Here is a 19,610-nt window from a genome sequence, read left to right on the forward strand (position 1 = left end):
AAAAGAAATCAGGATGCACTATTTGATACTTTATTTAGAAATCTCAACAAACTATATGAATTCCTCATCTACTGATTCTACTTTCCACAAAACACCTCCGTTCTTGGCTACTTAGACCAAGGATCACCTCTTCTCTGGTTTCTAAAAGCATGTTCCTCATTTTCATATGAGAGAGTACCAGAAGCTTCTCTAACATCCATATCCCAGTCCTACTTCAGCCATTAAAAAAGAGTGGTCCTGATGGTTCATACCCATAACACCAGCTACTTGGAAGACAGGAATAGGAGGATTGAAATATGAGGCTAACATGTCCAGATGGTGGCAAAATCATATTTTTAAAACAAACCAGGGATAGAGGCTCTCAACTTCACTGGAGGCAGAGGTAAGAATGAATTCTGAGGCAACCCTGGGCAAAGTTAGGACAATGCCTTATCTGAAAGAATAAACTATTGTTAGTTTATTCAGATGTGGTGCAAATGGCAGAGTACTTATTTAGCCAATGCCAGGCTGTGAGTTGCATCAACTATCCTGCTATCACCAAAACAAACAAACAAACAAACCACTTCTCTTATCTGTAGAAAAATGGCCACAGAAGTCTGGGCTTCTGTGTACTGTGGCCATAGTTTTGTTTCCTCAAGGTTTGCTGAGCTGAACAAGATGACCCTGGAGACAATTGATTATGAAAAGAATCTGGAGAAAAGTTGGGATAAAGACTGAGTCTGGGATCTGCTCAGATGATAGGGAAGGAGGAAGCGGCAGAGAAGGTCTGGAGAGAGCTGTGACGCGATTAAGCTCTCCATCCTGGAAAGCACAGATGCTTGGAAATAATGTCCAGTGTTTATCTTCCTTGCCACTAGATTGAAGCCTAAAGACTATTTCTGCAGCTTCCCTGAGACACGTCTAAAGGGAAGCCAGTTGAAATAAAGACACACATGAGGTTTTCTGTGTGTTTTAAGTACATTTCATCAGACCCATCTGACACTTGTAAGAAAAATTAGTTTCTCTAGTGAAGCCAGCCCTGAAAATTAAAAACACCACCCAATCCCAGGCATCACTTCTTTCTTTCTTTCCTTCCTTCCTTCTTTCCTTCCTTCCTTCCTTCCTTCCTTCCTTCCTTCCTTCCTTCCTCCCTTCCTTCCTTCCTTCCTTCTTTCTTTTCTCTCCCCCCCTTTCTCTTTCTTTTCCTTGTTCAAGGGCCAGTTATTTAGTAGCTGCATTATAAGGCTTTGCTGTTCTCCTAGGATTCTTGTTTCCCAAAGATTCACACTTGGTAGTGAATTGGGCTTTTTCCCATATTTTGACTATACATCTTCTGAATCTTGACCCCATTCTGGGCATTCTCATTTCTATCCTCTCACACTGTAATAAAAAGAACTCTGAGGCACTATTTTTTTTTCGGGAGCATACAGAAGAAGATGGGAGGAATAGCTTAGAAAGAGCAGGGCAGAATGAAGGGTGGACCACAGGATAGGAGGATTTGTGGACCATAACTTGGTTGACGGTAGTATCTGCTCCATCATTTTATTTACCAAAAGTACTCAGTGATTTCATGAATACTTCAGTAAAACTGTATTCAATGTAAATACTAGAGACTATTCAATCTTTCAGCCTAATGTTCAATGCCATCACTGCCTCGCTTCTGTTAGATTTCCACTAGTTTTATTCATGTAGAAATATCCCTCACATATAAAGGCTGAACTTATTCCAGGGGCAATTCCTTAATATTCACTAGTAATTTAAATACCTAGATTTCAATGGTTTCAAAGTAAATTCCAGGAAAGGTGACCCCAGTGGTTTGAATAAACAAACACAGAGTGCCAAATGTGTGCAGGACCTAGTGGTACTGTGCTGTGCTGGTGATGTGATTTGTTTGGGTAAAACACCAATGCAGTAAACAGGGGCAGGCAGGGTGGAGGAGAGCTTGGAAAGTTTTCAAGATCAATTAACATGAAAGCCGGGCATTCGGGATATCTGGCACTGGATACTAATCAACAGTACTAATTATACTTTCACATGAAATCAGTTATGGTGGAAGAATCAGATCAACCAGTGTGGGAAGGATGCCACAGGTGTTGTAAACTTCTCTTGAAGAAAATACATAGAAAATGGGATGTATATGTAAATTAAAATAAAATAATAATGAAAACTCCATGTATGTATGGAATACATATATGGAATTATATATATGTATATATGAGATTTTACTAATCCATTAGGATGATATTATATCATTCGTAAAGAAATGAAAGGACCTGGAACAAAATTATGTCAAGTGCAGTGAGTCAAGTCTAGAGAGACAAAGGTTGCATGCTTTCTCTCATGTGGAAACTAGAGTTAATTTATAAATATGTAAGTAAATACATTCGGTGGTATGTAAATATAGGCAAATTTGTATCAATTGAAATATGGTGGATTCAAAGGAGAACTCCACTATTGGTTTTTGGTATTAATTGGTGATAAGAGCTGCATAGCTTTCCTACCTGGGTTGGCTTCAAACTGTGATCCTCAGATCTCAGCTTCCTGAGAAGCTAGGATAATAGGCATGAGCCACTGATGTTCAGCTGAAGTGATTTTTGTATATATAGAGAAATAAGTATAGTAGAGGACTGGTTTCCACAACCCCAGTTGTTGAAGAGACTGTCCTTTATCCAATGTATGTTATTGTCATCTTATAAAAAATCTGGTGGCTGTAAGTTTGTGGGTTTATTTGAGGGGACTTTTATATTATTCCATTGATCTACCTGCTTGTTTTTACTACTCTAGTTCTGTAGTATAATTTGAAGTTAGGGACTGTGCTGCCTTCAGCATTCATCTTTTTGCTCAGGATTTATTTGAGCATTTTGAATATTTAGTGCTTTCATTTGAATTTGAGAGATTTTGCAATTTATGTGGAGAATGACATTGGAATTTTGATCAGGATTGCATGAATCCGTTGACTGCTTCAGTAGCATAGCCATTTTTACAAAATTAATTCTGCTGATTCATGAACATGGGGCATCTTTTCATGTCTTCTTCAATTTCTTCAATATTTGATGGTTTTCATTGTAGAGTTCTTTTTTTAAATATTTTTTATTGTAATTAATAAAAGGGTTACATGATATTTGCCAGATAGAAGGTGCGTTAATTCACATGCATTGCTACCCTTTCACATGTCTTGGTCCTCATTACCCTGCCCCCACCCCCATCTTGTAGAGTTCTTTCATCTTCTGAGTTTATTCCTAATAATTATTTCCCTCTCTCCCTCCCTCCCTTCTTTCTGTTATTGGCCAGCTGGCTTGAACTCAGGGCCTGGGCTCTGTCCCTGAGTTCTGGTGCTCAAGCCTAGAGCTCTGTGAGTTAAGCCACAGCTCCACATTTGGCTCTTTGGTGGTTAATTGGAGATAAGAGCATCCTCAACTTTCCTGCCCAGGCTGGTTTTTGGTCCTTAGGTCTCAGCCTCCTCAGTAGATAGGATTACATGCATGAGCCACTGGTGCCCAATTATTTTTCTAATCATTTCTTTGTGATGGAAATGTTTCCAGTGTTTGCTTTAATAAATATTGCTACAAAGAGTAGTTTGCTTCCCCCTGCCCCCACCACAGTTAACCTTTAAGATGGAATCATGGAAGTCAATTATTGGGTCATAGAGCAAATACATTTAAAACTTTGAAGGAATTTTTTGAAGTGGAGGGATGAGAACTGTATAAGCAAAGAATCTGAGGTAAAATCACACCATCTTGTTCAGGGGACAATGAGAAATCCGGTCTGGTTGGTGCAATGTGGGCAGGTGGAGATGAGGCAGGATATGGACATGAATTCAAGATGATGGATGCCATTGAAAAGGTGGCTTGATTTTAAGTAAAAAATATGACATGCTTTAAAGGACATTTTAGAAGATAAATATTGTACAGACTCATTGGATAACTGTTTTGAGCTAAGGCAATGGAAAATTCCAGACACAAGACAGAAAGAAGGCCCATGGAGACAAAGAAAATGGTCCATCATCTCTTAAGAATTCTTCACCTCTCTGAGCTGCTCAGAGTCATACTTCCCTCTTCTAGAAACTTTTTCATGAACTGCTGCTGGTGATTATGAAGAAACAAAACAGTGCATATTATTTTACCACAGGAGGATATTTTACTCAGAGACAATTGGAATGTTAAAGTAAAACTTATGCTCCATGCCAGGCATGAACCTGTAATCTTAGCTACCCAGGAGACTAAGATCTGAGGATTGAAGCCAGCCTGGCAGGTAAAACATTAGCCTATGTAAACAAATGCAGGGACAACGCCCAGTCACTGAGTTCGAGCCCTAGGACTGGCACACACACAAAAGAAAGTGATAGTGGATGAAGTTTTTAAGATCTTTATGGGAATGGTAGATACATCATTAGCTCAGATTCATGAGAATTAAAAAGGAACCAACCCAAATGGATAAATTATTGGCAACCTCTATACCAGAGGGAAATGAAACATAGTGAAAGCTCTGTCTCTCTAGGCTGGAAGTGTCACCCATTTTCTCTCCTCACACAATATCCACACATCTAGTCATGCAAGCTCATATGCAAACTCACCAAGCCCCAAGACTGTGCCTACTTCTAGAAGTAAAGGAATGCTACCCTCTCATAAGTCAGGCAGAGAAAGGACAGATTAGTGATCAACCTCAACCATAGGATCATTTAATAATCTATAATTTTTTTTATCAGTTGTGGGGCTTGAACTCAGGGCCTGAGCACTGTCCTTGAGTTCTTTTGTTCAACATTAGTGCTCTACCACTTTGAGCCACAGCTCCATTTCTGGTTTTTCAATCCTTAATTGGAGATAAGAGTCTCATGGACTTTGCTGCTAATCCTCAGATCTCAGCCTCCTGAGTAGCTAGAATTACAGGCATAAGCCACCAGCAACTGGCTCATTTTAACAACTTAATGAAAACTATTGACTCTCCCTCATCCAAAACAAAAAGCTAGACACATTTGTGGAATAACTCCATTTCAATTTTAAGTGGCTCACCAGTATCCTAAAACACATATATGGATTCTGTAAAGGTCAAACGTTAAAAAATAACTTTAGTTATAAATTATATATGTGCCAGTACTTTCTCTACCAGTATTACTGATCTGAGCTCTGACTCTTTCTTAAAAAATGTCTCAGTTCTTTCCATTGCAGGGACGCCGACAGTGTTATACTCTGGGGAACTGGCCCAGTGCAGCGATCTTGTCACTAGCAGTGTGACTGGGAAAGACTCTTAGTATTCTCCATTTTGTCTCCTCTAAGATGAAATCTGCTTCCAGGGTTCTTGAACATTTAAAGGGGATGGACATTTATCAGTCAAGACTCCTATTTACTTTATCCCTAACCATTTTGCAAAATTGAGTGGCCTGGTGGATGTGTAGGGGAAAAGGTCAAGGTCATCCTTGTACCTGTGTGTGTGTATGTGTCTGTGTGTGTGTGTGTGTGTGTGTGTGCTGATACATGGTATACATAGACAGACATTGAGTCCTCCTTAATTGCCAAAGTGAGGCATACGAGATCATCAAATATGGAAAGGGATTCTAGGGCTGTCTTGGGTACATACATGCACATGCTTGAGGAAATGAAATAAGAGCTTTCAATTCAGTTTATAGAGATCATGAGAAGGTTTTATAGATAGAATGAAGTTTATTTTAACATTTGACCTTTACTGAATATATTTGAATTCTGTAAAGGTTCAGGATTAAGTTTCTTTTGGTAGCATGGCAGAGGCAAGCATTTGGTTAGAATGATGGACCAGAGCTATACCATGAACACATAGAAACTTTGTTGAATATCTGGAAAAGCTTAACAGGACTGTATTAGGCTCAGGACAGAAGGAGAGGATAAGAATGCTTAGGCACTGAAGTACATGGAAGGGAGTTGGGGTGAGAGGGTCAGAGAAGATGAGATCACAGGTGGAAAGGAGCTAGGACTAATTCTAGGTAATTGTGAAATGTTATAGTTCAGATTTGCGTACACTTAAATAATTAGCACTACATTTCTGAGAGAAACAGAACCCAGGATTATTATCATCATAGTTGTCGTCATCATCATCATCATCATCATCATCACCATCATCACCATCATCATCATTGTTGATTACTTGGAGATAAAGAGTCTCTGGTCTCTCTCGACTGTACTGGCTACAAACCAGATCTCAGCCTTCTAAGTCGCTGGGATTACAGGCATGAGTCAACAGTGCAGTCAGCTCTTTGTCTCTTCAAAATGCCTTTGCTGACCATCACATGCTACAGTATTTCCCTTACTTATCTCAGATCCTGCCTGTTTTTGTCTTTCCTCACAGCATTCATCACTACTTATTTTTGTTTGAGTCCCCACCATAGCGTGTAAGTAAGTACCCTGAGGGCATAGATTTGTCTAATCCACTGACTTGGAACAGTACCTACCCATTAGTATTCACTCAGGAAAACAATGGTTGCGGAAAGGAATGAGTTGTTTTCATCTTTCTGTCACTATAGCCGGGGATGGATTGTGATTTAAGGTTAACCAATCAGAGCGGCTCTCTCAGAATTCTGATTGTGGTAAAGGCAGCACGAGAGCGGTCAGGGCTAGCAAAGGGACTCTTATTGCTAGGTTCATTGATGATGTGTTCTAACCAAGCTGGTTCTGAGTCAGAGCGTCTTTGCCACCTCCAACAGGAACCTTTATTGGTACTCACATGGGAGCATGCACTGGTCTAGTTCTCAACACTGGCACCCACAAAAAGCCAGGGGACTGTGTTGAGAATAATTGTTGTGTGTGGCTTATGGAACAAGTCACATTACTTCACAGCCCACACTTAATACTTTGTTCCTTTAAACACCACCTGAATACAGCCAGGCTATTTAATTATAGGTAGTTTTCATAATTCCCCCCGCTCCCTTCAACCCTGATGGGTTATATATCCCTACTTTGACATTTTGGTTGGTTTTTGTTTTTGCCATGCATATTTTATTTCCTCCTCCAGAAAGAACTCTGTTTAAGGTGCATGCTTTTAAAAAAAGAATTGTTTCTTTTTGTACTATCATTTACAGTTAATGCCAACACTCAAATGTTTTTACAGAAATAAATATTGAGAATGGTGAGTGTAGCAGCACGGATTCAGGATTTCTCCGCCCTCGTGGCTATTGGGAGAGAGGGTAATCAGTCATTCTAACTTAAATATTGTCTGCAGGCTGAGTGAGAACCATTATTCTAGAATAAGGAGAAGGTAAAAAACTCTGAATTGACTTTTTAGGAATATATACCTTGAATATTAAATCATGTTTTTGGTATTTTCCCAATCCCAGATCCTTTTCCCCTATGAAAATGCGTGGTACCAGTAAACCCTAAGCATTTTGTTTAAATATTAAACTTTAAAGTGCAGCATCAATTTTTAATGGGCAAGCTAGCCTTGAAAGGCTCCACGAGGTTGCTCTCCCCATCAGAAAAACACTTGAGGGTCATTAGGCAAGCTCTCAGATTACAAGGAAAAGGCCCACACAGCAAACACTGCTCAAAGCATCTCTGGAAAACCAATATGTGAGCAGAGGCTCTGGATCTTTTAAAGCTTCTATTTCCAAAATTGCTCTAACCAGTCATATTATCAGGAAGTTGAAACCCTAGGAACTTTTTTAGTCAACAAGACTTCATTGATGATTGGGAAAGAATTTTCCAGAAGAGGTCAGTGCAGCAGTTTTGGTTGGTGAAATTGGGGGTTGTAATGAACGTGTATTGGAGGGAGAATCTTCTCTCATGTCATCTGATGAGCTAACGGTAGTCCTTGAGTGAGGAGTTGTTGGTTGACTGCATGAACTGTATTTCTGGGCTAGGTTTTGTGATAGATAGGTAATCCTGTTTATTATCCTTATGTGTCTGATGCAGAATCTTAGGGAGTGGGACTGGACTTTGGCAAGAGCAGATCCAAGAGGAGAGACTGGGAATGTGAAGCTAGTTACTACGTGAGCAGGACTATCCTAGTACATAATCGGAGACGAACACTGCACCAGGCTCTTGTTACAGTAATAGAAATACCATGTACGATTAAATTATGAAGAGAAAAGATATGCTTGTCTCATTGCTCTGGGCCCCTAATGAGGCAGCACATCATGATGAACTGTGTGGTGAAGAAAAACAACTCTCCTCATGAGCCAGGAGGCAAAGAGGAACAGGCTAGGACCCTCTGATCTCTTCCAAGAATGGCACGCCTCCCATGACTTAACTTCCTCCCAGTATGTCCCTCCTTTTTAAAAAAATATTTTTATTATAATTAATAGAAGGGTTACATTATATTTGCCAGATAGAAGGTGAATTAATTCACATACATTGATACCCTTTCTCATGTCTTGATTCCCATTTCCCTCCCCCCCACTCCCACCCCTCATCTTGTTTTCCCTCCTTCCCTATCCAATTTCAAATAACAAAATACAAATATATCCAATATATCAGATAACAAAGTGAGATACTGTAACAGTATGAGATAACCAAGGGGTATGTCCCACCTTTTAAAGGTGCCACCAACTTCTAACCGCTGTGGCATTTTAAGGCCCAAGCCTGTAACATGTAGATTTTGGGGAAGTTTTCAACATCCATTAACGAGTTCATTTATCCAATTGTTTGCTTGGCAAAGTCATTTATTAAGGGTCCTTCCCACTGAAAGTCTTGCTGGGGTTTCAGGAGTATCAGTTAGCTTACATTTTTGAAACTGAGCTTTTTTTCCTCCAACAGCAATGAACTTCATAAATGTGATATGATATCAAATTAAGAAATCTGACATTGGGAAGTGGCACTGTGGCTCAAGTGGTAGAACACTAGTCTTGAGCTGAAGAATTCAGGGACAGTGTCCTTGCCCAGAGTTCGAGCCCCATAACTGACCCCCCCCCAAAAAAAAAGAAAAAAAAGGAAGAAAAGAAATCTGACATTGGTACAGTTCACAAAGTTTGTGCAGAATTGACCAGTTTTACATGCATTCATCTGTGTGAAGACATAACCATATCTATATATAACATGCAATTCACATATAATTATATATAATCTTATACACTTATAAGGTTAAAGTAATAGTAAATGTTTAATGTATATAATGGTCAAGAATGTTGATCTATAGGTGTCACATCTATATATTTAATTTATATCTCAACCAAATGAGTTAAACTGTCCTTTTAGTGCAAAAAAAATGCATTATAGTCATCTATATTGAAACAGCCCGTATTATAACAGTCAGTGATGTTCTAATCTAGCTGGTGTCCCCAACCAAAGGCTGGAAGTCACCCTGCCTATTACAGACCATTTCCAGACTGCTGTAGAATGATCGATGTAATAGGTGGCCCAGTTATATTACTCCCTCTTGTTAAAGAAAAGTCCTTAAAGATTATCACTCTCCCTGGAGTGACGCTTAGATTTCCTAGCATGATGTTTTATGCAGTTTCTTTCATTCAATACTGGGGTGAAACTGGCAAGTATTCCCACAGAGATAAACCCTCAGCCCTGAATACATTTGCTTGCTCGTCCTCCTCAGCCTCCCCCACCACTCCCTCACTCACCCCAGGTGTTAGCTTCCGTCATTCACGACTACCTCTGGTGTTTGAAAATGAATAGACACTGGACCTTATGTTGAAAATGAACTGTACAACTTGTGGGCAGGGCTGGGAGCAGGAAACAGATTGAGTAAGAGAAGAGCTGATATTTTCCAAAAAAGAAATGTCCTCTTTACCTGACTTATGTAACTGTAACCCTTCTATATGTACTTCACCTTTATAATAACAATAATTTCTTTTGCCAGTCCTGGGCTTGAGCTCAGGGCCTGAGCACTGTCCTTGGACTTTCTCAAGGCTAGAGCTCTACCACTTGAGCCTCAGCACCACTTCTGGCTTTTTTCTATGTATGTGGTACCGAAGAATCGAACCCAGGTCTGTGTGCATGCTACTCAAGCACTCTACCACTAGGCCAAACTCCTGGCCTACCAATAATTTTTTTTTTAAAGAAAATGAATAGACACATAAGAGATAGATGAAATTTTGTCAAAGTATTTTTTCACCAGTCCCGGGACTTTAACTCAGGGCCTAGGCACAGTTCTTGGACACTTTTTGCTCAAGGTTCTACCACTTGAACCACAGTGCCACTTCCGACTTTTTCTGTGCATGTGGTTTTGGGGAATCAAATCCAGGGCTTGCATGCTAAGTGAGTGCTCTACCACTAGGCTAAGCTCCCAGCCCTTGTCAAGGCATTTTACATTTGTACAGAAGGGTGATCTGCCACTCTCTGGAGCGCTAGGTAGGCACACTGGACAGGGGGCGGGGTCTGCCTTATTTATTTATTTACTTAGTTAATTTCTACTGTAAAGATGATATATAGATATATATCAGGTATTGAGTACATTTCTTTTTGAACAGTGGTTTTACCCCCTCCCATGACTTGGGTTTTATTCTAACACAACAAAGGGTTGTCCCTTCTCCTTAATGTTAAGGAATAAGGCATATATATATATTGTTAAATATATATATTTATATATATATTAACAATCAGTTACCAGGGTGATGAAGTAATACAGGAAGTTAGAAAGCCCCCTTACTTTCAGTGAAAGGTCCCTACTGGTGGGGAGGGAGCTGTGCTTTTGGAAGCAAAGGTTGAATTCTTTTTTTTTTTTTTTTTGCCAGTCCTGGGCTTGAGCTCAGGGCCTGAGCACTGTCCTTGGACTTTCTCAAGGCTAGAGCTCTACCACTTGAGCCTCAGCACCACTTCCGGCTTTTTGCTATGTACGTGATACTGAGGAATCGAACCTGGGTCTTCGTGCATGCTAGGCAAGCACTCTACCACTAGGCCAAACTCTCTGCCCGCAAAGGTTGAATTCTTATCAGTGTTAGATTGGAATCAGGCTGGGAATGCTCATAGTTGGAGAAGGTTGGTAAATTCGGTGGGCAGTTCCCACTTAAGGGTGTGTGTGTGTGTGTGTGTTTGTGTGTGTGTGTGTGTGTGTACTCTTTAATTTCGTTGACAAAGATCTGTCAATGGTGTGATTGGCTGGTCACACACAACACAAAGGATTTCAGGAACTATCAGGGCCAAGAAATATCAGTATACAATGGTGACTGCTTATGTGATGGAGACACTCTAGTCTGACTAAAAAAGATTGCTTCTTCTCACCATTCTAACCAACTTGCAGCATCTCAGTGGCATTTGGACTTCTTTTTTTACCATTTTATTTTTTATTATAGAGGTAAAGTATAGAGGGGTTACAGTTACATTTGCCAGATAGTAGGTGCATTACTTCTCATACATTGATACCCTTTCTTACATTTTTGTCCCCTTTTCCCTCCCTTTACCCCCTCCCAATCATCTTGTTTCCCTCCTTCCCTTTCTTATGTCAAATAAATAAATAAATAAACATATATACAATATACCAGGTAACAAAGTCAGATACAGTAGCAATATGAGACTCACTAAAGGGCAACAAGGCATTTTGGACTTCTTGATGCCCATGCTTTGCTGAGGAGTTTTTTTTTTTTACAGCCTTTTCTATTGAAGCTTCTGTCCTGTACTCAATCTCAACAAAAGATCAACTCCTTCGAGTAGACTTCCCAGCCCAGGGAGGATGAATTATTGTTCCCAGCCCATTCTAGACAGAACTTCATCAAGGCATGAAGAAATGAGTGAGTCTTTGTAAGTAAATCTCAGCACTGCTGATATTTGTTTATCTGTCTTCCTGATCTCTGGACTCTTTCCATGGTATACCCAGCACATAGAATGTTCTCAATAAAACTGGGTTGGATAAATAGATGAAACAGAGTGAACACCCTTGCCTTGTAGAGCACTTAAAGTCAATTATGTTTTGTTTCCTTTTCTTTATTTCTAGAGGGGAGCATAGAGTCGAGCAGTAAAAACACGTGGAAAAGGCCAGCCGTTTACTGATGGCTTAATACTTTCCTATGGCTGAATTGGCACTTGTGGCTCAGGTAATGCTATATCTACTCTGAGCAGCCACAGGAAGGCAGCTGTGGCTGTTTATATATAATTTAATAAGAACATACTGACCTTCCCTTGACTGGGAAGCCAGAGTAACAACAACAACAACAACAACAATAAAAGAATCGAGTTCCAAGTCAGAGTCTGCTTTGAACTACTGTATATAAAGAAGTTGTTAACCTATAAGACAATCCTTTCTGGAAATTAGATAGGGTTCTTTATTACTTGATTATGAACCAAATCACATTTATCAGGCTACTTTTTGATTATAAACTTCTCTTAGATCCATTTATCTTAGTGTAGTTGCGGAATGTGAATGCTGGCTAATGCTGCCTTGAAGACAACATTTAAGCCATATGCCTGAGGCTTATTCCTGTACTCCTGAGATTTGAAGATCAAGGTTCAAAGCCATCATGGACAGGAAAGCCCCTGACACTCTTACCTTCCAACTAACCACCAAAAAAGACAGACATGATGTAGTTCCAGTGCTACAGCTCTAGCCTTCAGCATGAAAGCTCAGGGACAGTACCCAGGCTGACACTCCCTGTGTCCCAGCCCCAAGACAACATTAGCAGAGAGGTTCTCACTTCATCTCTCCTTAATTTCTCTTAAAGGGGAAGCCACAGAAGAGCCTCTGCCACCAACGCGATCCCAGGCTCCTGCACCAAATCAGGCATTCTTGTGAGTATCATCACTTCTCCCCACTCAAACATTCATTTCCTTTGGATAAAGGGGTTGTGCACGCTTAAGTAGGAGAAGTTAGAGCTCACCGTGGGTCTCGTGTGGTCACGTGGCCTAATGCTTATTAGCTTTTGTTACAAAACAGCTGCTTAGTCCCACATCTTGCCATTGCTAACTACTCTGAAGCCTCAAGTACAGCTATCCTATTTTCTGACCATGACCTGTTCTTCCTGTTTGCTAGCTCAGGTGACCCATACAAATGATCCCTTTTCACTGTATAGACAGCCAGCCATCGATCCCCATCTCTTTGTTTCCCCATTACTTCCTTCTCATCCAGGTAGATCTGGCCATCAGCTCTTTGCAAATGCCATCAATCTACCTTCTGTCCACTGTACTGACCCGACAAGATGTCAACCTTGACAGAACCCACTGGCTCTTCTCTGAGCCTCCTTGGAGCTGTTCAATGTTGCTGGACAACTCATAAAAGCAAATGAACTGGGCTCACTGTGAATTCATTATCTGAAGCTTCAGTTTAGCAGTAACCCTACTGTGTCACTTTCTTCCTATTAGTACTTTTCAGTTTTTTTTCTTTTATTTCACTTCTTCCTCCTCCTCTTCTTCCCTTTCTTTCTATTTTATTTTATTTTGTTGTTGGGGTGTTGTACAGAGGGGTTACAGTTACATTCATCAGTGATTCTTCCTTCTTCCTCTTATTTGTTCTAGGAGTTGAAGGGCCTGTCCCTGAGCTTTTGCTTCTTATTTTTACTTGAGGCTACTGCCCTCCCACCTCAAGCCACAGCTCCACTTCCAGCTTTTTGGTGGTTAAATGGAGGTAAGAGTCTCATGGAATTTTCTGGCCCAGGCTGGTTTCAAACCATGGTCTTTAGATCTCACTCTCCTGAGTAGCTACTTAGTATTACTTTCTACTTTCTCCTGTAATTCCTTAATAGCATTTAGTAGTAAGTGATCAACATTGGCACTGTTGCAAATTCTTCCATCATCATTCTAAGTTGAAACATGACTCCCAGACTTATGGCTCCTTATCTCTCTGGCTTAGCACCAAGTCTGGACCACCTGCACCTGCTCTTGTTTTGCCCTTGTGCCCCAGGCCAAGGTCAGTCCTTCCTGTCTGTAGCTCATCCACATCACTTCCAGTTGCTTCCATTTCATTCAGTGTCCCAGGAAGAATTATGTTAGTAACAAGGAAAAAACATTCCTTCTTAATAGAATTACAATGCTTTAGATATAATAAGATCATCTTTGAATTGATTATTTTCCTCCAGAAAACCCAAGGAGTCTATTTCTAGAAGACAAATCTGCTCCTTAAACCATAATACTTGCATTTTTTTATCATGACAAATCTTATCTTTTTGACTGTTTTGTATCTCATAATCCAGTACTATTTGCAACCACGCAACAACTATTTCCTCTGTCTCATGACATGCCTTTATTAATCTCTTCCCTTCACTCCAACACTCTCCATTTCTGGTTTGGCCACCTAGTAATAGAGAAGAATTTTATTGGAGGGTGTTTGAGCCTTAAACCCCAATCCTCTCCCCTTTATAAAATTATTGAAAAAAATTGGTATTGCAGGGGTTTTGATCTTGGCCTTGTGCTTGCTAGGTAAGTGTTCTACCATCGAGTTACATCTTCAGCTCCACATTATTAAATTTTAAATGTCTATTACAGGTTATATTTTTAAGAAATAGATTATGAAGATGTTATAAAGCAGCTTTTAAAATTCAAGTATTAGCTGGGAGCTAAGGGGTAGAGTGCTGGCCTTGAGCAAAAATCTCAAGGAGAGCCCCCAGAACCTGAGTCAAGAACCACAACCATCACAAAAATCAATAAATACAGTATACTAACTTTTCAAGTAATTTCAAATATAAAAGTAGAAGCTAATATACTATACTTTGTAGCCCTAGCTTTCCTTAAACTCTTCATTCTCCTGAATTTGGGTAAAACAGGAGTGCACCACCATGCCAGCTTGGAATGATAGACTCTTGTAATCAGGAGAGAAACTGTCTCTGGTTTAAGTATAAGGGTGATGGGTCCATGAGCAATATTTTGCTGGTAAAGTGGATATGCATCCTCTGACACATCTGTGTCAAATGCCCTTTGGCAAGGGGACTCGTCCACAGGTAGGTCTGTGACTGGGCTTGTTTGGGCATGAGCATGAGGACTGGACTCTGTGAGAGGGAATGATTTGGCAGGAATTGCTGCTCCCTTTGTGTCAATCAATTGTTCTTTGAGCCTGGTTTTCTATAGGCCTTGTTTTTCCTTTCAGAGTTACTGGAAGCAAAGAAAAGAAATCGGAAAACACATTCACATCTGAAAAGTAATCTCAGTCAAAGCTGTGTCTAGTTCAGGACCATCAAACATTAAGAAAAGAAATGAATCTATGAGAGATGCTTGATGTCAGATTGAACAGAATTTAAACCAGAAGACACACAAAAAAATAGAAGAAAACTTCCTGAATGCACACTTGAAATGTTGAGAGGCCAGGAACCAATCTAAAGAGTTCATCATAAAACCTGACTTTTGCAAAAGGTAAAACGTAAAGCAAAGCAAATCTATAGACTATCAATTGAAGCCATGCCTAAAAATGACATGAAGTTTGAAAATAAAGGGAAAATATACTCGATGAGTTCAAATTGTCCTCAATCCAAGAAAGAAAATACAAAAACCTGTGATCTTGTGTGCATACACAGGAAGCTGAGATCTGAGGATTGCAGTTGGAAGGCAACCTTGGCAGAAATGTCTGTGAGACTACTTCCAATGAACCCACCAAGAAGTGGAGCTGTGGCTCAAGTGATAGAGTACCGGCCTTGAGAGTGACAAAACCTTGGCACAATAGAGTTCAAACAGGAGCATACACACGCATGTGTATGCACACACACAAACAACATATTAAAGCTATTACTTAAAAATGGATTATGACAGGGTAGAGTTTGGTAGAAACGGAAAGAAACATGCTTTGTAACACTGGAGTGGAAAACAATGTGTCTTTGATCTTTTCAGTAGCTATGTGCTTATGTTTTCCAACTTAGAACTGCAGTGTAGTGTGTGTGTGTGTGTGTGTGTGTGTGTGTGTGTGTGTGTGTGTGTGTGCATATTTATGCACTCATGTACTGAAACTTGAACTCAGAGCTTCATGCTCTTGCTTGGTTTTTGCACTCATGGCTGGCATGCTACCACTTGAACTACACCTCCAGTTCTGATTTTTTTTTTTACTGGTTAATTGAAGACAAGAGGTTCTTGAATTTATCTTCCTAGGCTGGCTTGGAACTACAATGTCTAGATTTCAGATCCCTGAGTAGCTAGGATTAGAGGTATCAGTCACCAGCTACTGAGTGTTTTCCTGGTTACAGACGAAGGGATCTGAGGGTATTCATATGACTAGTTTCTTTAACAAAGAGAGGAACAACTGGTTTGGTTCAGGCTTTCTTTCTACAATAGAAAGCCTACCTTGCTCAGTCCATGTACCCTTAATGAGTAGCAGTTAGCTGTGACGTCATTTCTTTTTCTTCCTCTGGAGGTTTTGTTTTATGTTAGTTGTTGTTATTTGGGGATATTTTCCCGGACTAGAGATAGAAAACTTTCCTCTTTAAACCACCTTCTGATGCTGGCGGTTGTACTCACTGTAGTAGATTTGACTAGAATACGCTGCATACAGTTAACTTTCCAATTAAAGAATATTGAATTTCTCTTTGTTTCTTTATGTCTTCTATGAGAACATGTTGATCAATCTCAAGCCACACTGCTGTGATCACAAAGTCATTCTTCATGTGGACAGTGACAGAACACCCCTGAAGAAGTCTATTTTCTCTCATCATAATGGAATGGCTGAAGCTGATCACTTCGTAAAGAGAAGAGGTTTACGTAGCTCACTTCAGGAGGTTTGGGGGCATGGGCGCCAGCATTGACTTGACTTTGGTAATAAAGCAGTGATAGATGGCTGCACAATAACAACAGTGAATGGAAGACAGATCACACAGTAAAGCAGGAAGATGGCAGAAGACTGAGGTCCTGGAAGCACCATGCCTTTTCCTTCCGAGAGCATATGTCATTGGCTTAACCTCGCGCTCATCATCATCTTGGAAAAATTTTACTACTTCCTCATGTCCCACATCAGACACTACAGTGTCCAACTGTGAACCCTGGAAGAATAAACCATATCCACTCCTAGCCATGCTAATGCTGCAGTAAAGAGTGACTGGCAAAGGATGAGATGAAGTGCTGCTCTTATACACTGTGCTCCCTGCCTAAAGGAGCATGGTGGACTGAATTACTCTAAGTTATTAAATAAGATGGGAGGCTTCCAGAGCTGAACAGACACTGCTAGGCGCTCAAAGTCCTTGGCTAGGATACCTAAGCTCTGTGATCTCTGTGACCTGATTTCTTCCTACAATCTTATTACAATGCCCTTGGTAATGGACAATGACTAAGATCATTCATTTATTTGGATGAAAGATCTGGGCAGAATTTGGTGAGAAGTTGGCATAGAAGTAGTCTGAGTCTGGGTAGTAGATTACAAAGTAAATAAATTACAAAGTTAACAAAATGGTTTGGACATCACAGCTTGTGTTGCTTTAAACGTGCATCCAGGGAAATCTGCACACAACTGGTCAGTGTTTATATCTGTTCTTGTTTATTGACAGCTATTTTTTCTTACCTGCTACATCACTTAAAAATGTTATTGTTATCTTAAAGGTAATGTACAGAGGGATACAGTTACATAAGTCAGATAATGAGTACATTTCTTTTTGAGCAGTGTCACCTTTTCTCTTGTTTTCTCCTAAGGGTTTTTTTTTTTTTTTTTTTGGTTGGTCATGGGACTTGAACTCTGACTTTGGGCATTATCCCTGAGCTCTTCAGCTCAGTCTAGAGCTCTGCTCATTGAGCCACAGTTGCACTTCTGGTTTTCTGGGGGTTAATTGGAGACATACATTTCATGATTTGGGCTGACTTTGAACCGAGATCAGTAGATCTCAGCCTTCTGAGTAGCTAGGAGTACAGGTGTAAGCCAGCAGCACCTGGAATTCTCCTAGTTTTCCTTCCAGCTGCATCATTTAGTAACTTGATCTCTTTTCCATTCTCTTAGGTGTTGGTTATTATTTTTTTCCGAGATGTATAGGCCATGGTGGTTTATATTTAGAAGATGATCAGGGAAGACTTCTAAGAGAAGAAGGGAAGGGGCTGGTGTGATTGAGCAGAACTGTCAGACTGCTATGTCAGACTGACTGCTAGGTTCAGGGAGAGAAGGAAAATCCCAGGGTATGATGCTTTTTTGAGAAAAGTTGTAGTAAAGCTGGACAGGGAGCCACAGCTCTGATATAGTGCATCAAAAGAGCCCTTTCAGGAGTGGGCATATCACCATCTCTGCCATGCTCAGTAATGGCAGGGATTGGCTTGTGAGCCCGTGGGAAGAATGACTTCACCCCTAATACAGTAATGGATTTCCAAATATAGTGGCTGAGACTATCTGGGAAATAGATTGGTAGTATTAGTCTGTTGAAGCTGCTATAACAAAATATGGGGGCAGGAGTAGGTGCTGGCAAAGTAGATTTTATCCTTTAGCCTTTCTTTTGGCTTTTCATGAAGAAAATGGCCATTGTCTAGAGGTGCTAATTTGTTTAAGTTGCTTGGGCTGTGGTGTTGTTCAGAACTAGAGTACTCGCCTACCATGTTCAAGGCCCTGAGTTGTGTCCTCAATACTGCAAATTAAAAAATGCTTCCCTGTAGAATACAAGCCAGAGTATTATGCAATATTTTCTCCTAGCTCTTTACTTGTTCTTTCATTGTGATGCTGCGGATTGAATATTTGAATTTCATATATGCTATATAAGTACTCTACCATTGAGCTTCACTTTTAGTGCTCTTGAACATTTTTTTAATGCTAACAAGCTTCTTTTTAAAAAATTATTGTAAAGGTGATGAACAGGTGGGTACAGTTATGTAAGTACAGAAATGAGTACATTTCTTTTAAGACAATTAACCCTTCCCTCATTTTCTCCCACTTACCATTCTCCACTTCCCTCACTCCAGTTTGTACATTTCATTTCCAACCTAGTGTCTAGTGAATATTTATCATTTTTGCATTAGTCCATCTTTTGTCCTGCTGTTTCTGTGATTCCCTTTCCCTTCCACTATAAAATAAACTTATATACAAGACAAAGGGTACAGAAAACCACAGCACAAAGTATAGAAATAATTGTATACAGGCCATAATAGGAATTTCTTATTTCCTATTCTTGGAGTTCATTTTGATATGTTTCATTATATAAATTCCTATCAACTTAGCGATTGGGCTATTCTGATCCCCTGCTAGGCATGTCATAGTCATATTCTAGTTATTACAAATGAGAGCAACTATACAGTCTGTATTTCTTTGGGCCTGGTTTGTTTTGCTTGATGTAATTTTTTTCCAGGTCTTTCCATTTCCTTACAAATGGGGCAATGCTATTCTTTCAGATGGCACTAGAACTCCATTGTGTATATATATCACATCTTGTTGATCCATTCATCTACTGAGGGGCATCTGGGTTGGCTCCATATCTTGCTATGGTGAATAATGCTGTGATGGTTGTGCTGGTAGCTTTAATGTGGTCTTGTTTGTGGACATTGGGGTAAATGCCCAGGAGTGGGATTGCTGGGTCATAGGGGAGCTCTATGTTTAGTCCTTTGAGGAATCGCCATACTGCTTTCCAGAGTGGTTGAATGAGTTTACACTCCCAACAACAGTGTAGTAACAATCCCTCCTGGCCACATCCCCACCAGCTTCTGCTATTAGAATTCTTGATAATGGACATTCCAACTGGGTAAGGTGGAATCTCAGTGTTATTTTGATTTGTATTTAATGCTGAGAACTTTCTTTAAGCATAATTTATATATAGTAGAGCTCACAATGTTTAAGCATATAATTTTACATACCTGTTTAGCTCTTACCTGTGTCATAGAATGTGTTCATTGCTCTGGAACATTCTTCTGTAGGAGCTG

The 19,610-nt window shown here is 40.0% G+C and overlaps 1 long non-coding RNA gene across 1 annotated transcript in view; it reads left to right on the forward strand.

Moving 5' to 3' along the window:
* The window catches only part of LOC150065021 (uncharacterized), a 41,619-nt gene extending 24,444 nt beyond the window's left edge, over nt 1-17,175 (forward strand). Inside the window, exons 2-6 of the long non-coding RNA XR_016534728.1 lie at nt 11,478-11,627; nt 11,821-11,920; nt 12,545-12,611; nt 14,899-15,161; nt 16,346-17,175. This is a non-coding gene — a long non-coding RNA (uncharacterized LOC150065021). The remainder of the gene's footprint in view (nt 1-11,477; nt 11,628-11,820; nt 11,921-12,544; nt 12,612-14,898; nt 15,162-16,345) is intronic.
* Nucleotides 17,176-19,610: the final 2,435 nt, after the last annotated feature.

The sequence above is a fragment of the Megascapheus bottae genome, chromosome 3 (genome assembly GCF_031878675.1).
Source record: "Megascapheus bottae isolate mThoBot1 chromosome 3, mThoBot2.hap1, whole genome shotgun sequence".
Taxonomy (NCBI): Eukaryota; Metazoa; Chordata; class Mammalia; order Rodentia; family Geomyidae; genus Megascapheus; species Megascapheus bottae.